This window comes from Protomyctophum bolini (assembly GCF_963924005.1).
Source record: "Protomyctophum bolini genome assembly, chromosome: 15".
Classification (NCBI taxonomy): Eukaryota; Metazoa; Chordata; class Actinopteri; order Myctophiformes; family Myctophidae; genus Protomyctophum; species Protomyctophum bolini.
This window is the reverse complement of record NC_137876.1, coordinates 3,779,286-3,801,062: the sequence shown is the minus strand read 5'-3', so window position 1 is coordinate 3,801,062 and position 21,777 is coordinate 3,779,286. Positions and strand designations below refer to the sequence as shown.

The following is a 21,777-nucleotide window of genomic DNA, read 5'->3' as shown; positions in this document are numbered from 1 at the left end:
TGCTAAAACATGTCATAATCTCCCCATAACAAGCCACACTATTATAGCTTGGCGGTAAAACATGTCATATCGCCCCATAACAAGCCACACTATTATAGCTTGGTGGTAAAACATGTCATAATCTCCCCATAACAAGCCACACTATTATAGCTTGGTGGTAAAACATGTCATATCGCCCCATAACAAGCCACACTATTATAGCTTGGCGGTAAAACATGTCATATCGCCCCATAACAAGCCACACTATTATAGCTGGGTGGTAAAACATGTCATATCGCCCCATAACAAGCCACACTATTATAGCTTGGCGGTAAAACATGTCATATCGCCCCATAACAAGCCACACTATTATAGCTTGGTGGTAAAACATGTCATATCGCCCCATAACAAGCCACACTATTATAGCTTGGCGGTAAAACATGTCATATCGCCCCTTAACAAGCCACACTATTATAGCTTGGTGGTAAAACATGTCATATCTCCCCTTAACAAGCCACACTATTATAGCTTGGTGGTAAAACATGTCATATCGCCCCTTAACAAGCCACACTATTATAGCTTGGTGCTAAAACATGTCATATCGCCCCATAACAAGCCACACTATTATAGCTTGGTGGTAAAACATGTCATATCGCCCCATAACAAGCCACACTATTATAGCTGGGTGGTAAAACATGTCATATCGCCCCTTAACAAGCCACACTATTATAGCTTGGTGGTAAAACATGTCATATCGCCCCTTAACAAGCCACACTATTATAGCTTGGTGGTGAAACATGTCATATCGCCCCTTAACAAGCCACACTATTATAGCTTGGCGGTAAAACATGTCATATCGCCCCTTAACAAGCCACACTATTATAGCTTGGCGGTAAAACATGTCATATCGCCCCTTAACAAGCCACACTATTATAGCTTGGTGGTAAAACATGTCATATCGCCCCTTAACAAGCCACACTATTATAGCTTGGCGGTAAAACATGTCATATCGCCCCTTAACAAGCCACACTATTATAGCTTGGCTGTAAAACATGTCATATCGCCCCATAACAAGCCACACTATTATAGCTTGGCTGTAAAACATCTCATATCGCCCCATAACAAGCCACACTATTATAGCTTGGTGGTAAAACATGTCATATCGCCCCATAACAAGCCACACTATTATAGCTTGGCGGTAAAACATGTCATATCGCCCCTTAACAAGCCACACTATTATAGCTGGGTGGTAAAACATGTCATATCGCCCCTTAACAAGCCACACTATTATAGCTTGGAGGTAAAACATGTCATATCTCCCCTTAACAAGCCACACTATTATAGCTGGGTGGTAAAACATGTCATATCGCCCCTTAACAAGCCACACTATTATAGCTTGGAGGTAAAACATGTCATATCGCCCCATAACAAGCCACACTATTATAGCTGGGTGGTAAAACATGTCATATCGCCCCATAACAAGCCACACTATTATAGCTTGGTGGTAAAACATAATGTCAGCACCAGAGGGTTCAAGTCAGGATTCAGGATTTTCATTCCTATCTCGCTGAACACAGAACTCTCTCCTCTGGACTGCATGACGAATCGCTTAAAAAAAGAAAAGAAACGCACATTGGCTACACCATTGGTTCTTAACCCATTCTGAACGGGAATCCATTTTGGTGTTAGCATCATGTCATGCTTTAGCTATTGAAAAATAGCAGATCTACAAGCTCGTAGCGCGCCACCGAGTGGCGCGCTACGAGCTTGTAGGTCTGCTATTTTTTTTTTATCGAAGAACGACTGACATTTTTTTAAATCTGATCTCAGGTCAGAATGGGTTAATCAGACCAGTGTGTCCGGTGGAAACCTCGTACGAATCTGATCTCAGGTCAGAATGGGTTAAAGTGGGGGTTCTTGGTACAATAAGGGCAATGATACTCTTACGTAAGTAATAAGTATGCGAGTACTTCTTCCACCACCGCCGTTTGAGAAGCACGCTAACACATTCAACGCCTTATTATTGACAAGATACCGCGACTGCGATTGTTTAATTAACCCATTCTGACCTGAGATCAGATTCATACGAGGTTTCCACTGGACACACACTGGTCTGATTAACCCATTCTGACCTGAGATCAGATTCTAAAAATGTCAGTCGTTCTTCGATTTTTCAAAAATAGCAGACCTACAAGCTCGTAGCGCGCCACTCGGTGGCGCGCTATGAGCTTGTAGATCTGCTATTTTTCAATAGCTAAAGCATAACATGATGCTATAACACCAAAATGGGTTCACGTTCAGAATGGGTTAAAGGGACACTTCACCCTTTTTGCAAAATAATATATGTTAATGACCTTTAGAAGATTTAGAACACTTTCCTGGGGGTCTTTATGTGTGTAATATGTGGTTTTACACATTTTAGATTTTTAGCAGTGAGCCCAGTGTCTCTGATGTCATGGACACTGGGCTCACTTACTTCCTGGACTACATGTTGTCTCAGTAAGACAGCCCTCCCCCCTATCCACAACAACGAGGAGCAGTGCACCAAATCATTATGGGAATTGTAGTAATAAAGACCCGCAGGAAAGTGTTCTAAATCTTCTAAACGTCATTGACATATATTCTTTTGTGTCCCTTTAAGGCCATGACGTGCTTGTCTTACCCAGGGAGACTCTGGCCGGGACGGCCCGGCGGTCGATCCAGAAGGACACCCAGGACAGCATGACCATGAGCGTGGCGGGGAAGTACGTCTGCAGCAGGAAGAAGAAGATGTGGCGCCGCAGGGTGAAGTTGATGTACAGACGGTTGTACCAGCCTGGAGAAAACAACACACACAGAAACAAGTTGATGTACAGACGGTTGTACCAGCCTGGAGAAAACAACAGACACAGAAACAAGTTGATGTACAGACGGTTGTACCAGCCTGGAGAAAACACAAAGAAACAAGTTGATGTACAGACGGTTGTACCAGCCTGGAGAAAACAACAGACACAGAAACAAGTTGATGTACAGACGGTTGTACCAGCCTGGAGAAAACACACAGAAACAAGTTGATGTACAGACGGTTGTACCAGCCTGGAGAAAACAACAGACACAGAAACAAGTTGATGTACAGACGGTTGTACCAGCCTGGAGAAAACAAGTAACAACACACAGAAACAAGTTGATGTACAGACGGTTGTACCAGCCTGGAGAAAACAACACACAGAAACAAGTTGATGTACAGACGGTTGTACCAGCCTGGAGAAAACAAGTAACAACACACAGAAACAAGTTGATGTACAGACGGTTGTACCAGCCTGGAGAAAACAACACACACAGAAACAAGTTGATGTACAGACGGTTGTACCAGCCTGGAGAAAACAACACACACACAGAAACAAGTTGATGTACAGACGGTTGTACCAGCCTGGAGAAAACAACACACACAGAAACAAGTTGATGTACAGACGGTTGTACCAGCCTGGAGAAAACAACACACAGAAACAAGTTGATGTACAGACGGTTGTACCAGCCTGGAGAAAACAACACACAGAAACAAGTTGATGTACAGACGGTTGTACCAGCCTGGAGAAAACAACACACACAGAAACACGTTGATGTACAGACGGTTGTACCAGCCTGGAGAAAACAACAGACACAGAAACACGTTGATGTACAGACGGTTGTACCAGCCTGGAGAAAAACAACAGACACAGAAACAAGTTGATGTACAGACGGTTGTACCAGCCTGGAGAAAACAACAGACACAGAAACAAGTTGATGTACAGACGGTTGTACCAGCCTGGAGAAAACAACACACACAGAAACAAGTTGATGTACAGACGGTTGTACCAGCCTGGAGAAAACAACACACACAGAAACAAGTTGATGTACAGACGGTTGTACCAGCCTGGAGAAAACAACACACACAGAAACAAGTTGATGTACAGACGGTTGTACCAGCCTGGAGAAAACAACACACACAGAAACAAGTTAATGTACAGAGTACCAGCCTGGAGAAAACAACACACACAGAAACAAGTTGATGTACAGACGGTTGTACCAGCCTGGAGAAAACAACACACACAGAAACAAGTTGATGTACAGACGGTTGTACCAGCCTGGAGAAAACAACACACACAGAAACAAGTTGATGTACAGACGGTTGTACCAGCCTGGAGAAAACAACAGACACAGAAACAAGTTATCTGATTGATGTACAGACGGTTGTACCAGCCTGGAGAAAACAACACACACAGAAACAAGTTGATGTACAGACGGTTGTACCAGCCTGGAGAAAACAACACACAGAAACAAGTTGATGTACAGACGGTTGTACCAGCCTGGAGAAAACAACACACACAGAAACAAGTTGATGTACAGACGGTTGTACCAGCCTGGAGAAAACAACACACACAGAAACAAGTTGATGTACAGACGGTTGTACCAGCCTGGAGAAAACAACACACACAGAAACAAGTTGATGTACAGACGGTTGTACCAGCCTGGAGAAAACAACACACACAGAAACAAGTTGATGTACAGACGGTTGTACCAGCCTGGAGAAAACAACACACACAGAAACAAGTTGATGTACAGACGGTTGTACCAGCCTGGAGAAAAACAACACACACAGAAACAAGTTGATGTACAGACGGTTGTACCAGCCTGGAGAAAAACAACACACAGAAACAAGTTGATGTAGAGACGGTTGTACCAGCCTGGAGAAAAACAACACACAGAAACAAGTTGATGTACAGACAGTTGTACCTGCCTGGAGAAAAACAACAGACACAGAAACAAGTTGATGTACAGACGGTTGTACCAGCCTGGAGAAAACAACACACACAGAAACAAGTTGATGTACAGACGGTTGTACCAGCCTGGAGAAAACAACAACACACAGAAACACGTTGATGTACAGACGGTTGTACCAGCCTGGAGAAAAACAACAGACACAGAAACAAGTTGATGTACAGACGGTTGTACCAGCCTGGAGAAAAACAACAGACACAGAAACAAGTTGATGTACAGACGGTTGTACCAGCCTGGAGAAAACAACACACACAGAAACAAGTTGATGTACAGACGGTTGTACCAGCCTGGAGAAAACACACAAAAACAAGTTGATGTACAGACGGTTGTACCAGCCTGGAGAAAAACAACACACACAGAAACACGTTGATGTACAGACGGTTGTACCAGCCTGGAGAAAAACAACACACAGAAAAACGTACTCTGATTGATGTGTTACACTCCAGTAAGGCTAGTGACGTTAACCCGTTTAGACCTGAGAACGATTATACAAATGCCTTCTAAAGTCTGACAGTTTTCTGGAAAACCAGTCAGTCGTTCTCAAGCATTTTCATGTAATTGGCCGTCGACCCCCATCTGAAAATATGTTGTTCCAGGGACCCCCGAAGCAAAGATTTGACTTAAAACGTTTGCTCTGAAATAATATATTCAAAGATTTGCGCCACATTCTCAAGACTTTTCATATTTTCAAGACTTTTCAAAAAGAACAGACCACAAGCTCGTAGCGCGGCACTCGGTGCCGCACTATGAGCTTGTAGATCTGCTATTTTTCAATAGTTCAAGTATAACATAATGCTTAAAGCACCAAAAGGGGTTCCCGCCCAGAATGGCTTAGTAGAAAATGGTCTTTTACATTACTTACAAGTGAAAGTCCTGCATTCAAACATTAGCTTGTACTTTTAAATGTACTTAAAGTGGCAAAAGTAAAATGACTCATTATGCATGCAGAATATATAACTTGCCAACATATAGACAGGAATAGACAACCTATACAAGTCAAATAACCAAAGTATAACAGAGCAGAGCTCAAGTGGTGTGCATGTTTGTACTGTAATGTGTATGTTTTGCAATATGAAATTAAATTTGCAAAGTAACTATAGTAACTAAACATTTCAAATAACTCTAGTGAAATAAATTCCGAGGTTTAATGTCGTGGGAATATAAAGTATTGAATGTATAACCTTCCAGCACTGTTATTATTTTTTAAATAATACTTTGATGCCCGCTTTATTCATTAATTACCTTTTTTCTAAGATAATAACAGCTGGAGGTATGACAGTTGGCACAGCGCGATAGTTTGTGTTTATCCCATTTTGGGCGGGAAGCCCTTTTGGTGTTAGCATTATGTTATGCTTTAGCTATTGAAAAATAGCAGATCTACAAGCTCATAGCGCACCACCGAGTGGCGCGCTACGAGCTTGTAGGTCTGCTATTTTAGATTTTTCTTTTTTAGAAACATAGCTTTTTCAGAAAACTGTCAGGATGTAGAAGACATTTTTAGAATCTGATCTCAGGTCAAAATGGGTTATTGTGTACACATTTTTGTTATACCACCATTAGGCACAAGTGTTCGTATACCAAAATGCTAATTTTACAACACCTGGTCCACAGCAGGCTTCTGAATAACACACAGCAACAAAATACTAAACACCAAAATGTCTACAGGGGGTATTACAGAGAGAACAATATGGTGTTCCTCTGTGAGCCGTGAGTTAATACCTCTATTAAAAACAATATATTGTTGCTTCTCGGGTGGATTAAACCTTCTATGTCTCCAAAACGGTTCCCGTTTCTAGCCAGAGCGTGGCCAGACTATAATGCAAACAGAGGCCCACGGTGAAAAAGGTGACAGTGTGCGGGGCCCGACGCTGTGCCACGGGCGAAGCCGCGGCGCAGATCTTTTGAGCGTTTATCGGTACTAAACCGATAAACGCGCGTGGGGGGGGGGGGGGGGTCGTGGGGGACAGTATACTGCACTTAAGAGTCATCAGCACAAATCTATTACTCTCAGTATGTAGAAAGATGTTCAAATTAATTACTTCCTGTACTGTACTAGCCCTCCTCCCCGGCCTGCATGTGTGTCTGTGTGTTAGGCTGTGCAACAGTGACACTTGGTGGTGAACAAATGCTATAACGCTATGTTCGTGCTCAGACACACCCAATGACACAGGGACACATGTAGCCAGGGACAGACTCAATGACACAGGGACACAGCCAGGGACAGACTCAATGACACAGAGACACAGCCAGGGACAGACCTAATGACACAGGGACACAGCCAGGGACAGACTCAATGACACAGGGACACAGGGACACAGCCAGGGACAGACCTAATGACACAGGGACACAGCCAGGGACAGACTCAATGACACAGGGACACAGGAACACAGGGACAGACTCAATGACACAGGGACACAGGGACACAGCCAGGGACAGACCCAATGACACAGGGACACAGCCAGGGACAGACTCAATGACACAGGGACACAGCCAGGGACAGACCCAATGACACAGGGACACAGCCAGGGACAGACCCAATGACACAGGGACACAGCCAGGGACAGACCCAATGACACAGGGACACAGCCAGGGACAGACCCAATGACACAGGGACACAGCCAGGGACAGACCCAATGACACAGGGACACAGCCAGGGACAGACTCAATGGCACAGGGACACAGCCAGGGACAGACTCAATGACACAGGGACACAGCCAGGGACAGACTCAATGACACAGGGACACAGGGACAGACTCAATGACACAGGGACACAGCCAGGGACAGACCCAATGACACAGGGACACAGGGACACAGCCAGGGACAGACTCAATGACACAGGGACACAGCCAGGGACAGACTCAATGACACAGGGACAGATTTCTGTCCTAAAAGGGCCGAGGGCATCTTTTATTTCTATTTTTTTGCAGTGGCATGTTTGTCTGGTCTCCAGGCTTTTACTTGTCTGGTATTACGGAATAAGTGAGATACATTCTTAATTGCACAGGCATCAATGGTGTTAAATGATGGCCAGAGAATAAGTGCATACAGTAGAAGTCAAATAAAAACGCTTATTTTTCATTGTTTAAATATTATAAAACACACATAGTATACAGTGAGTCAGTGACTACTAACATTCACTCTCCAATCTTTTCAGAACTAGCAGAATTATCAGTTTTATACAAGCCTGCAGTAGCTCGTAGTTCTGCTATTTTTGCTACTTTTGTTTGACACGCATAAATACTAGTGGCGCCGGTGGGTGTATTGGGAGGTCGGCTCCATTAGCTCCGGTTCTTTTACGGTGCGCGGGTCCTTCACATTGGACCTGTGAAGAGAAGACCTCTGTGCAGTGTGTGTAGAGAACATTTAACCCATTTAGACCTGAGGACGATTCTACAAATGTCTTCTAAATCCTTTCTGAAAACATGTTTCTATGTCAGTTGTTCTCAAACATTTTCATGTCAAGGACTAAAAAGGCAATTAGACGTCTTGACGTTTTTGGCTACTAAACAGTTGCTCTGTGCTCAAAGTGCAATTAAAAAGCAAACATTTCGGTCCCAAGACCTTCGTCAGTGCTATATGATTTTCACAGACAAAGAACTTAATTGCTCTTATAGAGCTCCAAGACAATACAGCTCAGGTGCTGATAATTGCTAATTGATGACATCACCAGATGTTTGGGGCGTGGACATTACAGAATAGATATACAAAATCACACAGTTATATAGGAAACAAGAATATTGACAGACTTATACAATCACTTTTTGAAAATAACTTTTTCCTTATAGGTAGCACTGGAGGGAGAGATATCTTCATTCAAGCCACCTGTATTGACAGACTGCAAATAAAAAAATCCATCTAGATTCAGTTTGGAGGAGTTTAGTGTCTAAATCAACCCCCTCTTCTAGATTTCTTAACTTGATCAATGACTGTGTAAGACAGATCTGCTTCCGGCTTCCATGAAGTGTCTGGCGACAGGAGATTTGATGTCCTTGCGTCTGATGGCACTCATGTGTTCTATGATTCGTGTGCGGACTTGCCCTAGATGTTTTGCCTACATACAGTACTGTAGATTACCAAGGGGAATCCAAACAGCAGGGGAACTTAACTGACAGTTTCATGTTAGAATTGCAGTCTTCTGCACACGCTCAAGGCCATTTTTAGACCATAGCGCTGACAACTAATGACTTCAAATCAGGCCTTGTTCCCGTTTACTTTTGACCGTGATTAATTTCCATTTTCTTGGGACGCTTTTTTTACTGTCACAAACAGCCAGGCTAACAGCAAGACCAAAATACCTTTAATCCATTCTGAACGGGAACCCATGTTGGTGTTTTAAGCATTATGTTATACTTTAGCTATTTTTGAAAGATCATGAAAGTGTGGTGCAAATCTTTGAATAAATATATTCTTTCAGAGTGAACGTTTTTAACTGAAATCTTTGCTTCTGGGGGTCGGCGGCCAATTACATATAATTTTCAGGGTCCTTGACATGAAATAGCTTGAGAACCACTGACATAGAAACTGTCATGATTTAGAAGACATCCTCAGGTCTAAATGGGTTAATAAAAAACATTATTAATGCTATAACCCTAATCCTAATTATTTTCTAATTAACCACATGAGCCGTACCGCGACTATTTAAGAGAAATGTTCAAAAATAGCACAAGAAGTACACGCTTGCAGCACGCAAGAAAATACATGTTAATGACGTTTGGAAGATTTAGAACACTTTCCTGGGGGTCTTTATGTGTGTGATTATGTGTGGTTTTAGATATTTTAGATTTTAGCAGTGAGCCCAGTGTCTCTGATGTCATGGACACTGGGCTCACTCCATCCTCCACGAAAAGGCCTCGTTGTCCTGACCCCTTAGCTATCATTTATACATTATGGATAATTAGTGTGGACTTAGACTGTTTTTTTTCTGTGGCATTCAATTGATTAATCTATTTATTCACTGTGTTCTCATTCAGATTTGGCATAGAAGTGGAATTTACCGTAAAGAGATGGTGTGAAAAGTAAGCCTGTCTGTGAGTCGGGGTAAGAATGGTGGTCCCTTATTGGCTGTTGATGGTGATGTAAATAAGGTACGTTTCTCAAAGTTATAAGGGGTGTAATATAAAGGATTTAGAACAGCAGTTGTAATAGACATTACTTAGTAGTAGTACTTGCACGCTCTGCTTGGCGCAAGTTGGCACCTCGACAGACAGCATCTTTAGTTATATTTATTATTATTTTCTTTATTTTGTGTGTGTGTGTGTGTGTGTGTGTGTGTGTGTGTGTGTGTGTGTGTGGAGACATCAAAGGGGCTTGAGCCCCTGCCATTTTTACCGTCTGTAAAAAATAAAGTGGCCACACTCCAGATGAATTCAACATTATGGTGAAAGGAATGCAAATGCCCCGCTTTCCTTTCCTCTCCACACCGAGGGCAGAATTCAAGAGAATTGCCTTTTTTTCCCCCAAACTCTCCTGAACTTTGAATGCAGCGTCTTTGAATGCAGCGTCGCCCTGAATTCATGCCACACGCAAAGGGCTTCAATAGAACATTCCACACGCAAAGGGCTTCAATAGAACATGCCACACGCAAAGGGCTTCAATAGAACATGCCACACGCAAAGGGCTTCAATAGAACATGCCACACGCAAAGGGCTTCAATAGAACATGCCACACGCAAAGGGCTTCAATAGAACATTCCACACGCAAAGGGCTTCAATAGAACATGCCACACGCAAAGGGCTTCAATAGAACATGCCACACGCAAAAGGCTTCAATAGAACATGCCACACGCAAAGGGCTTCAATAGAACATGCCACACGCAAAGGGCTTCAATAGAACATGCCACACGCAAAGGGCTTCAATAGAACATGCCACACGCAAAAGGCTTCAATAGAACATGCCACACGCAAAGGGCTTCAATAGAACATGCCACACGCAAAGGGCTTCAATAGAACATGCCACACGCAAAGGGCTTCAATAGAAAAGTAACCATTTTGGACAGAATGAGGTTGACGCCTCTGTCAGGTGCCAACCTCATTACCGCTATGTCCACAATTGGCACCCGTCAGGTGCCAACCTCATTATGTGCAACATGGTTACTTTTCAAGGATTCAAATTCCAAAGTAGCAAAAGTAGCACATCGACAAGCAGCTCGAAGCCCGTCGCTTTGTAGATCTGCTATTTAGCCTGCTTTTGTGTGACGGTGATCAAGTAGGGCGTTAAAGATGGAGTGCGACAATTCTGTGAGGTGACACTATCCATCCATCCATCCATTTTCAACCGCTTATCCGTAGCCGGGTCGCAGGGGCAACGTCGCAGAGAGCTCCAGACTTCCCTCTCCAGAGCAACATCAGTGACTTCCTCCTGGGGGGATCCCGAGACTAGGCCAGGCGGGGCGTGGTGTGTGTTGGTGTGTACCTGTGCTGCTGTGTGTACAGTGCAGTACAGTATGGGCTGTGTCGTACCTGTGCTGCTGTAGAAGGCCAGGCGCGACGTGGTGTGGAACTTCTGGATGAGGAACTGGGACAGGGAGATGCGGTCGTCCGTCGAGAGAGACTCGTCGCCGCTCTTCCAGTACAGCATCAGGTCCTCGTCCGTGTAGGCGTCTGGAGAGAGAGAGGGGGGGGGGGGGAGGAGAGAAGAGAGGGGGGGGGGGAGAGGAGGAGAGGAGAGAGAGAGAGAGAGAGAGGAGAGAGAGAAGATGAGAGAGAGAAGAGAGAGGAGAGAGAGAGAGAGAGAGAGAAGAGAGAGAGAGAGAGTGAGAGAGAGAGAGAGAAGAGAGAGAGAGATTGAGAGAAGAGAGGAGAGAGAGAGAGAGAGAGAGAGAGAGAGAGAGAGAGAAGAGAGAGAGAGAAGAGAGAGAGAGAGAGAGATCGATGAGAGAGAGAGAGAGAGAGAGATGAGAGAGAGAGAGAGAGAGAAGAGAGAGAGAGAGAGAGAGAGAGAGAGAGAGAGCACAGCATCCATTCCACATGACTAAGTACTGTATACTGCAGGCGCGGAGACTACCGGGGGTGCATGGTAGCTGAAACCACCCACGGTTAAAATAATAAGCCAATATGCACCCACGTATTAAGGGCAAGAGGTGTTGGGCCCGCCCAACTTGGGCATTCAAATGCTAATAAGGTGGCTTTTGTTCGGGACTTTGAGCACTCACAATCATTATTGAAACATGACGCCCCTGGTATACTGTAAGTGTAAGTGCTGTACTTTAGATCTCGGATCCAAATATCTTACTTTCACTTGAAATTATCTCACATTGTGCCAATTGTTCGCAATATTTGGAAAATAGTCTAATCTATCAAGATCGACAACCCTGAGCAGCATTTGGCATAATACTAATTCACAATACACAAAACGCTTAACCTTGATGACTAGAACTGTTAGGAGAAATGTTTGAATTCATGATGCTTTTGACTTTGGGTCCTCCAGTCCAAACCAATCTAATCTGTCTGCAGTTTGAAAGGCTTTTGCTTTTGTGTGCAAACCGAGTCTGAAAGGTTCAAGGACACTTAAAGTATATTATGTATTCATCCAATGCGTCACAGACGGGAGCCCAGACTTTTTCCAAAACATTAATTTGCTTTTAAAGTGGGTCTGCTAGTCGAGTTTATTTGTTCATTAAAAAAAAAAAAAAAAGGATTTAGCTTTAGTCTGAGTCATAATTCGCTATTTAGTGTTGATTTCAGTTGGGTTTCCAGTGGTTTCGGACATACTGACTGCAATGAAAGCCAGAGACAAAAAATCCTCTGAACTTCTTAAATGCAAGTCCAAGCTAGCTAGGAACATAGCTTTTTCAGAAAACTTGTCAGGATTGTAGAAGACATTTCTAGAATCTGATCTCAGGTCAGAATGGGATAATGTTGTTTCTGGTATACTCACAGCTCTCCAGCTCCAGTGAGCAGGTCTGGGAGTCCAACGGGAAGCGGCTGAAGTCCATATTACCTACGCTGCCGTCACGGTCACCCTGTCCAACATCAAAGAGAAAAACCACAACGGAAACTGTGTGAATATGAATATGAGCATCGCAACCTCTCCACAGACATGCATATATGAGCATCGTAACCATGTCACTGACATGAATATATGAGCATCGTAACCTGTCACAGACATGAATATATGAGCATCGTAACCTGTCACAGACGTGATGTGCAGAGCAAGTTCAGCCAGGAAACCTCAGCGCAGTCGCTGCCGCCGGTGTAGAATTAATTGGGCCGCCTCAGCATCACGTTCTCACCCACATGGTTCATGGTCAGTTCAGCCAATATTGTATTTAATTTTAAATAAAATAAAAGACAATCTTTCACTGCTTCTGATTTGGACAGTCTTCCTGCTCAGTAAAAAGCAAGCAGGAATACTCTGAACTCTCCAATCCATCTGCCTCTTGGCCAATTCTGTTCACAACTTGAAAAACAGTGTTTTTACTGGTAGAAATAAAAGGTTAAATAAATATATATTTCCATCCACTTAATTTATATATCACATTTCACAAACTCAAGGTTAACAAAGTGCTGTACAAAAAGTAATAAAGCTAAGACACGCTTTAAAGCTAAAACAGAGAAACCATAGCAAGAGGACACAAGATAACAACGAAGCCAAACCAAAACATTGACCACAGAAACTCTCAAACTGAATTCAAGGCAAAATAAAAGCTCATATTATTCCACAATCTGGGGCTAACGACAGAAAAGGCTCGGTCACCTGGTCTTCTTTGTGACCTCAAGTTTCAACTGGCATGCAGTACGCAATGGTCTTGTGGCCCACCTTCGCCACGTTTAAAATCACACTCAAAAACCCACCTTTCAGGCTTGCTTTTTCTCCAGAACCACCCCAAAAGGCTCTGGTCAGGCTCTGCCAGTGGGCCTAATCAGCCTAAATCTCAGCCAATAGATTGCCATGGCAACCCCACACCTGACAATTGATTACTTAACCGCTCCACTTTTCACAGACAGTTTGCACTCTTCACTCAGGCAGACAGGCAGATACAGAGATCTCCATGTGGGACAAAGACAGACAGACCGTTAAAACGGGTGCTATGACAAGTTGACAGCGGGTACTCAAGTAGGCCGGTGGCCGACAGGCACGTATAGGTCTAGTTATTATTAATGAGTTCAGGGAGATTCTGAGGTGCTAAACCGTTCAGTGATCTAAAGAGAAGAACTCTCTGTCCTCCTGATCTAAAACTAGAGACGGATGGAGAAGCTTTCAACCCATTAAGACCTGAAGCTGATGCTACAAACACCTGTGCCAGGGACCCCGTGTGAACTGAGTGGAAATACGTTGGCTGTGACCAGGGGACCCGTCTATGAATGTGTTTATAGAGTCAATTCACTTGCCTCTAGTTCTGGGTGCCTGACGCAGTGCCCTGCCAGCCTCTAGTTCTGGGTGCCTGACGCAGTGCCCTGCCAGCCTCTAGTTCTGGGTGCCTGACGCAGTGCCCTGCCAGCCTCTAGTTCTGGGTGCCTGACGCAGTGCCCTGCCAGCCTCTAGTTCTGGGTGCCTGACGCAGTGCCCTGCCAGCCTCTAGTTCTGGGTGCCTGACGCAGTGCCCTGCCAGCCTCTAGTTCTGGGTGCCTGACGCAGTGCCCTGCCAGCCTCTAGTTCTGGGTGCCTGACGCAGTGCCCTGCCAGCCTCTAGTTCTGGGTGCCTGACGCTGTGCCCTGCCAGCCTCTAGTTCTGGGTGCCTGACGCAGTGCCCTGCCAGCCTTTGGGTGCCTGACGCAGTGTCCTGCCAGCCTCTAGTTCTGGGTGCCTGACGCAGTGCCCTGCCAGCCTCTAGTTCTGGGTGCCTGACGCAGTGCCCTGCCAGCCTCATCCTTCTCTCTCTGACTTTGTCTGTGACCCGCGGTAGGTCCCCATAGAGGTCCACATTACTGATACGGTCCGTGTGAAACCTAGTGCCATTCGTAGCATAATAGAAGACGCATTTAAGAAACTCTGGTTCTGCAACCAGGGGGCACCTAAACACACACTTTTATTCTAGTTTTAGTGTAGCCATAATATGATATCACTACCCTGAAAATTGTATCGCTGTTTTTCACATTCAGTCTCTATCTCAGGACCAAGGAGGACAGATGAGAGAGGAGCCATGAAGGGAATGGAGTCTGGGTAGCCGTTTGTACTTTTTAATCCATTACGACCTGAGGCAAAATCTCTGTTAAACCTATCAGTTTTCTGAAAATGTCCATCTGAGTGTCTCTCAAACCTTGTCATGTCAAGGACCCCCCTGATGTTATGTGTATTTGGCCGCCGACCCCATCTGAGAATATTTTGTTCCAGGGACGCCCAGAAGTAAATATTGGAGGTAAACAATAATAATACATTAAAAAGATATGTACATATTTTCACAAAAAACAAAACAGCTCAAATGTAAAACGACACACAGATGTTTTTTTCGGTCTTATATCCCATTCTGAACGGGAACCCATTTTGGTATTGGCATCATGTTATGCTTTAGCTATTGAAAAACAGCAGATCTACAAGCTCATAGCGCGCCACCGAGTGGCGCGCTATGAGCTTGTAGGTCTGCTATTTTTGAAAAATCAAAAAACGACTGACATTTTTAGAATCTGATCTCAGGTCAGAATGGGTTAATCAGACCAGTGTGTGTCCAGTGGAAACCTCGTATGAATCTGATCTCAGGTCAGAATGGGTTAAGTCCAACGCATGCATGTCTCTCTCTCTTTATCTCTGGTTCATAAATAAAAGATGGGATCATCCTCATTCGCTCCGTTCATATTCTAAGCTTTATTTCGGTGACTGAAGCTTAAAACGGAAACTCTCCATGTTGTTTCTGGACTCTTTGGCCTCATGCCGTCGTGGCAGCAATGAATATTTATCAGAAATGCCAGTCTAATGAGGAGGCTCGTTAACCCATTCTGACCTGAGATCAGATTCATACGAGGTTTCCACTCGACACACACTGGTCTGATTAACCCATTCTGACCCGAGATCAGATTCTAAAAATGTCAGTCGTTCTTCGATTTTTCAAAAATAGCAGACCTACAAGCTCGTAGCGCGCCACCGAGCTTGTAGATCTGCTATTTTTCAATAGCTAAAGCATAACATGATGCTAACACCAAGATGGGTTCCCGGTCAGAATGGGTTAAAATAATGCCAACAACCCACTCGCATCACCACTCACACACACACACACACACATCACATTTTGAAAAACGTGTCTCGCCACCTCTTACGGTATAACAACCTAGCGGGGGCTACGGCGCGCCGTGGGCCAATTAGGCAGTCTGGATATTTGGTTTATTAATACGGTATAGGCGGTATTTACATCAGCATTTCTGCTTAAATTGCTCAGGTGATGGATGGGAGAGAGAGTGAAGAGGCGGTGTGGGATGGTCGGGTCGGGGAGGAGGAGGTGTGTGCAGTGCTGCAGACCTGACACGGGCCTGTATGTTCTGTACGGATTAGAAACGGACCGGGTCTATTTATGGTCAATTCTTCTAGCTACAGCAGTACACACCCTAGTTGCCTAGTACACTGGTTCTCAAACCTTTTTCCTGCCAATTAAGGACTCGACAGAGCGCTGTGTCGTTTGTGTCGTTTTCACCTCAAACAGTGGGTCGGTATACATGTGGGGGTCGCGGACCGATTTTTATGGGTAGCGAGTAAATATCACCCTTTTTTCCATTTCCTACATTTAAAACACACACATTTTAAAAAGTTGAAACAAAACAATCACAACTTTTCATCAATTAAAAACAATTCCTTCAAGTATTTGGAAAAATACATTTAAAATAAAATCGAATAATTTCCATAAATAAATCAAAGGTTCAAGAAGGACTGAAAATAGCCCATCTACGAGCTCGCAACGTGGCGCGAAGCCACACGTTGTGTGCTTGTAGATCTGCAACTTTCACTGGTTTGGGTCCCGGGGCAAACGTGACATTCTTTCTTTTGGGTCTTGAGCGTTCTTGACGTTTACGTCAGAACTTACAGAACTTTATGAAGTGACAGCCTGTGTTTCTCTTATCTCTTTTCTCTCTCTCTCAGTTTTTCATGGTCATTGAACATTTTAACTTAAACATTAAACTTCATAAAGCTGTTCCTGTCACTTCATAAATATGTCACTTCATAATGTGAAGTGACAGCCTTTGTTTTGTTTCTGTCTGTCTCAGTTCCTTTCATGGTCATTGAACATCGTCTCGGTGGAAAGTTGTGCGTCTGGGAAATGACAATGTATACAAAGTCTTTGATTGTGTTTGGCTGAGCAAAGCACCGGATATGTTTTGTGAAGTTGGAGGACTAATGAACAATGAGCTGTCTCCAGTCAGTGGTGTACGCTAACTAAGTACATTTACTCATGTATACTTATAAGTACTGTTTTTTTACTTTACCGGAGTAGTACTTTATACCGTCTCTACGATACTGGTACCACTTATTTCACCTCTACCACTGGTTTTTGGATAATAACAATAATATCAGATATTACGGTAAATATCCTTTAACTTATTTTATTATTTCAAATACACGCTAGTGAAAATGGCAGATCTACAAGCTCACAATGCAGTAAGATGAGCCACGTTGTGAGCTTGTAGTTCTGCCATTTGTATTATTATAGACAGTACTTTAACTTACAGACAGCAAAGATTTGACCAAGCAACTTTCACTGAAGTAATATTTGACTACATGTACTGGGGTGGAGTACTTTGTCCTGCACCACTGGTCTTTTGCAGTCTTTTGTACAGTATACGTGATTGATTACTCCCTCGTGTGATGAAACCTGCTATAGGGCGATACGATACTTTGGAGTTTGGAAAGGGTCGGCATTCAGAAAAGCACGGCTGGTCTTTATGCCCACGACTCATCGACAAAGATCATATCATCGATGTCGGGCAGAAACCACTTAAAATATCTCCATAATTTAACGTTTGTTTTTGTCGTAAAATTAACACTCTACTTGATCATACTACAGCGTCAAACAAAAGCACCAATACACATTTAGCGTTGCGTTTTGAGCTTGCAGATCTGCTTATACTTTAGCTGTTTTTGAATTTCAACGCTGACAAGTAAACAGTTCTGGGACATAATAGGTTTCTCCACCCGATAGAAACGATACACTACCTCTAATTAGAGCACGACATCTATAGCCATAGTGCTGAGGCCGCTCCACACAAACAAACCACTCCACAGAGAAGGATTGCAGTCATTAAATAAGCCCACAAGCAAAATGCAGTTGAACTGCTTGGCGTCCAGTATTAGAATCTAAAGGTCCCACTCCCCTGCGTGCACATCAAACCTATCATTATACTTCTGTATCCCCTATAATATAATTATATATTATGGGCTGTATTTTGCGTGTCTTAAGTACCTGGTCTTATTCCCTAACTTGAGTAAACTAAAGACCTGGAGGCGTGGTCAATGCTCTTTGGCCACTCAGAATAGCCAAATGGCATTGACCACGCCTCCAGGTCTTTAGTTTACTCAAGTTAGGGAATAAGACCTGGTACTTAAGACACGCAAAATACAGCCCTATGCATCATAGTGTGGTGGGCCGCCATACAAACTACTGCCCCATGCCGACCGCCACAGTAATGAATTCGTTACCAACAAATTATATTGTCTTTTATACAAATTTTATCTGCAATTAATCGCGCATGTTTTTTGTATACCTATCGTGACCGTTTTTCCACTTAAAGGGTTAGTTTAGATTTTTGGACTTAAAGCTGTAGGAGATACTTGCCATTAATATATAGCGTTTGCAATGGTATTAATTGACTGCATGATCGAGTCCCGTGGTGGGAGTTCTGCTCTGGTTTTGGTCACTATTAACACTTAAGACTGCAGACCGTGTGGCCACAAAGTGGTAAATAGCTTTCGCGGGATTACTACTCAAGTACTTCCCCGCTCGCAGACCTCCATTGTATAAGAAAAGCTATCTTTCTCGAGAAATGTTTATATTTCAATTGCGATGCGATGAAAAAGCAGAAGTCAGATCCGAACTTCGGATGTCTGATCAGCACAACGGACGGACAGGGACGTAGTGTTTTAACTCTGGATGTCTGATCAGCACAACGGACGGACAGGGACGTAGTGTTTTTGTGTCTGATCAGCACAACGGACGGACAGGGACGTAGTGTTTTTGTGTCTGATCAGCACAACGGACGGACAGGGACGTAGTGTTTTTGTGTCTGATCAGCACAACGGACGGACAGGGACGTAGTGTTTTTGTGTCTGATCAGCACAACGGACGGACAGGGACGTAGTGTTTTTGTGTCTGATCAGCACAACGGACGGACAGGGACGTAGTGTTTTAACTCTGGATGTCTGATCAGCACAACGGACGGACAGGGACGTAGTGTTTTAACTCTGGATGTCTGATCAGCACAACGGACGGACAGGGACGTAGTGTTTTAACTCTGGATGTCTGATCAGCACAACGGACGGACAGGGACGTAGTGTTTTAACTCTGGATGTCTGATCAGCACAACGGACGGACAGGGACGTAGTGTTTTAACTCTGGATGTCTGATCAGCACAACGGACGGACAGGGACGTAGTGTTTTAACTCTGGATGTCTGATCAGCACAACGGACGGACAGGGACGTAGTGTTTTAACTCTGGATGTCTGATCAGCACAACGGACGGACAGGGACGTAGTGTTTTAACTCTGGATGTCTGATCAGCACAACGGACGGACAGGGACGTAGTGTTTTAACTCTGGATGTCTGATCAGCACAACGGACGGACAGGGACGTAGTGTTTTAACTCTGGATGTCTGATCAGCACAACGGACGGACAGGGACGTAGTGTTTTAACTCTGGATGTCTGATCAGCACAACGGACGGACAGGGACGTAGTGTTTTAACTCTGGATGTCTGATCAGCACAACGGACGGACAGGGACGTAGTGTTTTAACTCTGGATGTCTGATCAGCACAACGGACGGACAGGGACGTAGTGTTTTAACTCTGGATGTCTGATCAGCACAACGGACGGACAGGGACGTAGTGTTTTAACTCTGGATGTCTGATCAGCACAACGGACGGACAGGGACGTAGTGTTTTAACTCTGGATGTCTGATCAGCACAACGGACGGACAGGGACGTAGTGTTTTAACTCTGGATGTCTGATCAGCACAACGGACGGACAGGGACGTAGTGTTTTAACTCTGGATGTCTGATCAGCACAACGGACGGACAGGGACGTAGTGTTTTAACTCTGGATGTCTGATCAGCACAACGGACGGACAGGGACGTAGTGTTTTAACTCTGGATGTCTGATCAGCACAACGGACGGACAGGGACGTAGTGTTTTAACTCTGGATGTCTGATCAGCACAACGGACGGACAGGGACGTAGTGTTTTAACTCTGGATGTCTGATCAGCACAACGGACGGACAGGGACGTAGTGTTTTAACTCTGGATGTCTGATCAGCACAACGGACGGACAGGGACGTAGTGTTTTAACTCTGGATGTCTGATCAGCACAACGGACGGACAGGGACGTAGTGTTTTAACTCTGGATGTCTGATCAGCACAACGGACGGACAGGGACGTAGTGTTTTAACTCTGGATGTCTGATCAGCACAACGGACGGACAGGGACGTAGTGTTTTAACTCTGGATGTCTGATCAGCACAACGGACGGACAGGGACGTAGTGTTTTAACTCTGGATGTCTGATCAGCACAACGGACGGACAGGGACGTAGTGTTTTAACTCTGGATGTCTGATCAGCACAACGGACGGACAGGGACGTAGTGTTTTAACTCTGGATGTCTGATCAGCACAACGGACGGACAGGGACGTAGTGTTTTAACTCTGGATGTCTGATCAGCACAACGGACGGACAGGGACGTAGTGTTTTAACTCTGGATGTCTGATCAGCACAACGGACGGACAGGGACGTAGTGTTTTAACTCTGGATGTCTGATCAGCACAACGGACGGACAGGGACGTAGTGTTTTAACTCTGGATGTCTGATCAGCACAACGGACGGACAGGGACGTAGTGTTTTAACTCTGGATGTCTGATCAGCACAACGGACGGACAGGGACGTAGTGTTTTAACTCTGGATGTCTGATCAGCACAACGGACGGACAGGGACGTAGTGTTTTAACTCTGGATGTCTGATCAGCACAACGGACGGACAGGGACGTAGTGTTTTAACTCTGGATGTCTGATCAGCACAACGGACGGACAGGGACGTAGTGTTTTAACTCTGGATGTCTGATCAGCACAACGGACGGACAGGGACGTAGTGTTTTAACTCTGGATGTCTGATCAGCACAACGGACGGACAGGGACGTAGTGTTTTAACTCTGGATGTCTGATCAGCACAACGGACGGACAGGGACGTAGTGTTTTAACTCTGGATGTCTGATCAGCACAACGGACGGACAGGGACGTAGTGTTTTAACTCTGGATGTCTGATCAGCACAACGGACGGACAGGGACGTAGTGTTTTAACTCTGGATGTCTGATCAGCACAACGGACGGACAGGGACGTAGTGTTTTAACTCTGGATGTCTGATCAGCACAACGGACGGACAGGGACGTAGTGTTTTAACTCTGGATGTCTGATCAGCACAACGGACGGACAGGGACGTAGTGTTTTAACTCTGGATGTCTGATCAGCACAACGGACGGACAGGGACGTAGTGTTTTAACTCTGGATGTCTGATCAGCACAACGGACGGACAGGGACGTAGTGTTTTAACTCTGGATGTCTGATCAGCACAACGGACGGACAGGGACGTAGTGTTTTAACTCTGGATGTCTGATCAGCACAACGGACGGACAGGGACGTAGTGTTTTAACTCTGGATGTCTGATCAGCACAACGGACGGACAGGGACGTAGTGTTTTAACTCTGGATGTCTGATCAGCACAACGGACGGACAGGGACGTAGTGTTTTAACTCTGGATGTCTGATCAGCACAACGGACGGACAGGGACGTAGTGTTTTAACTCTGGATGTCTGATCAGCACAACGGACGGACAGGGACGTAGTGTTTTAACTCTGGATGTCTGATCAGCACAACGGACGGACA

The 21,777-nt window shown here is 44.6% G+C and overlaps 1 pseudogene across 1 annotated transcript in view; it reads right to left on the bottom strand.

Moving 5' to 3' along the window:
* The window catches only part of LOC308329132 (gamma-aminobutyric acid receptor subunit rho-2-like), an 88,615-nt pseudogene that overhangs the window by 19,641 nt on the left and 47,197 nt on the right, over positions 1-21,777 (bottom strand). Inside the window, exons 5-7 of the transcript in view lie at positions 12,652-12,736; positions 11,235-11,375; positions 2,642-2,794 (exon numbers count right to left, since the gene is read on the bottom strand). The product of the transcript in view is annotated as a gamma-aminobutyric acid receptor subunit rho-2-like (transcript). The remainder of the gene's footprint in view (positions 1-2,641; positions 2,795-11,234; positions 11,376-12,651; positions 12,737-21,777) is intronic.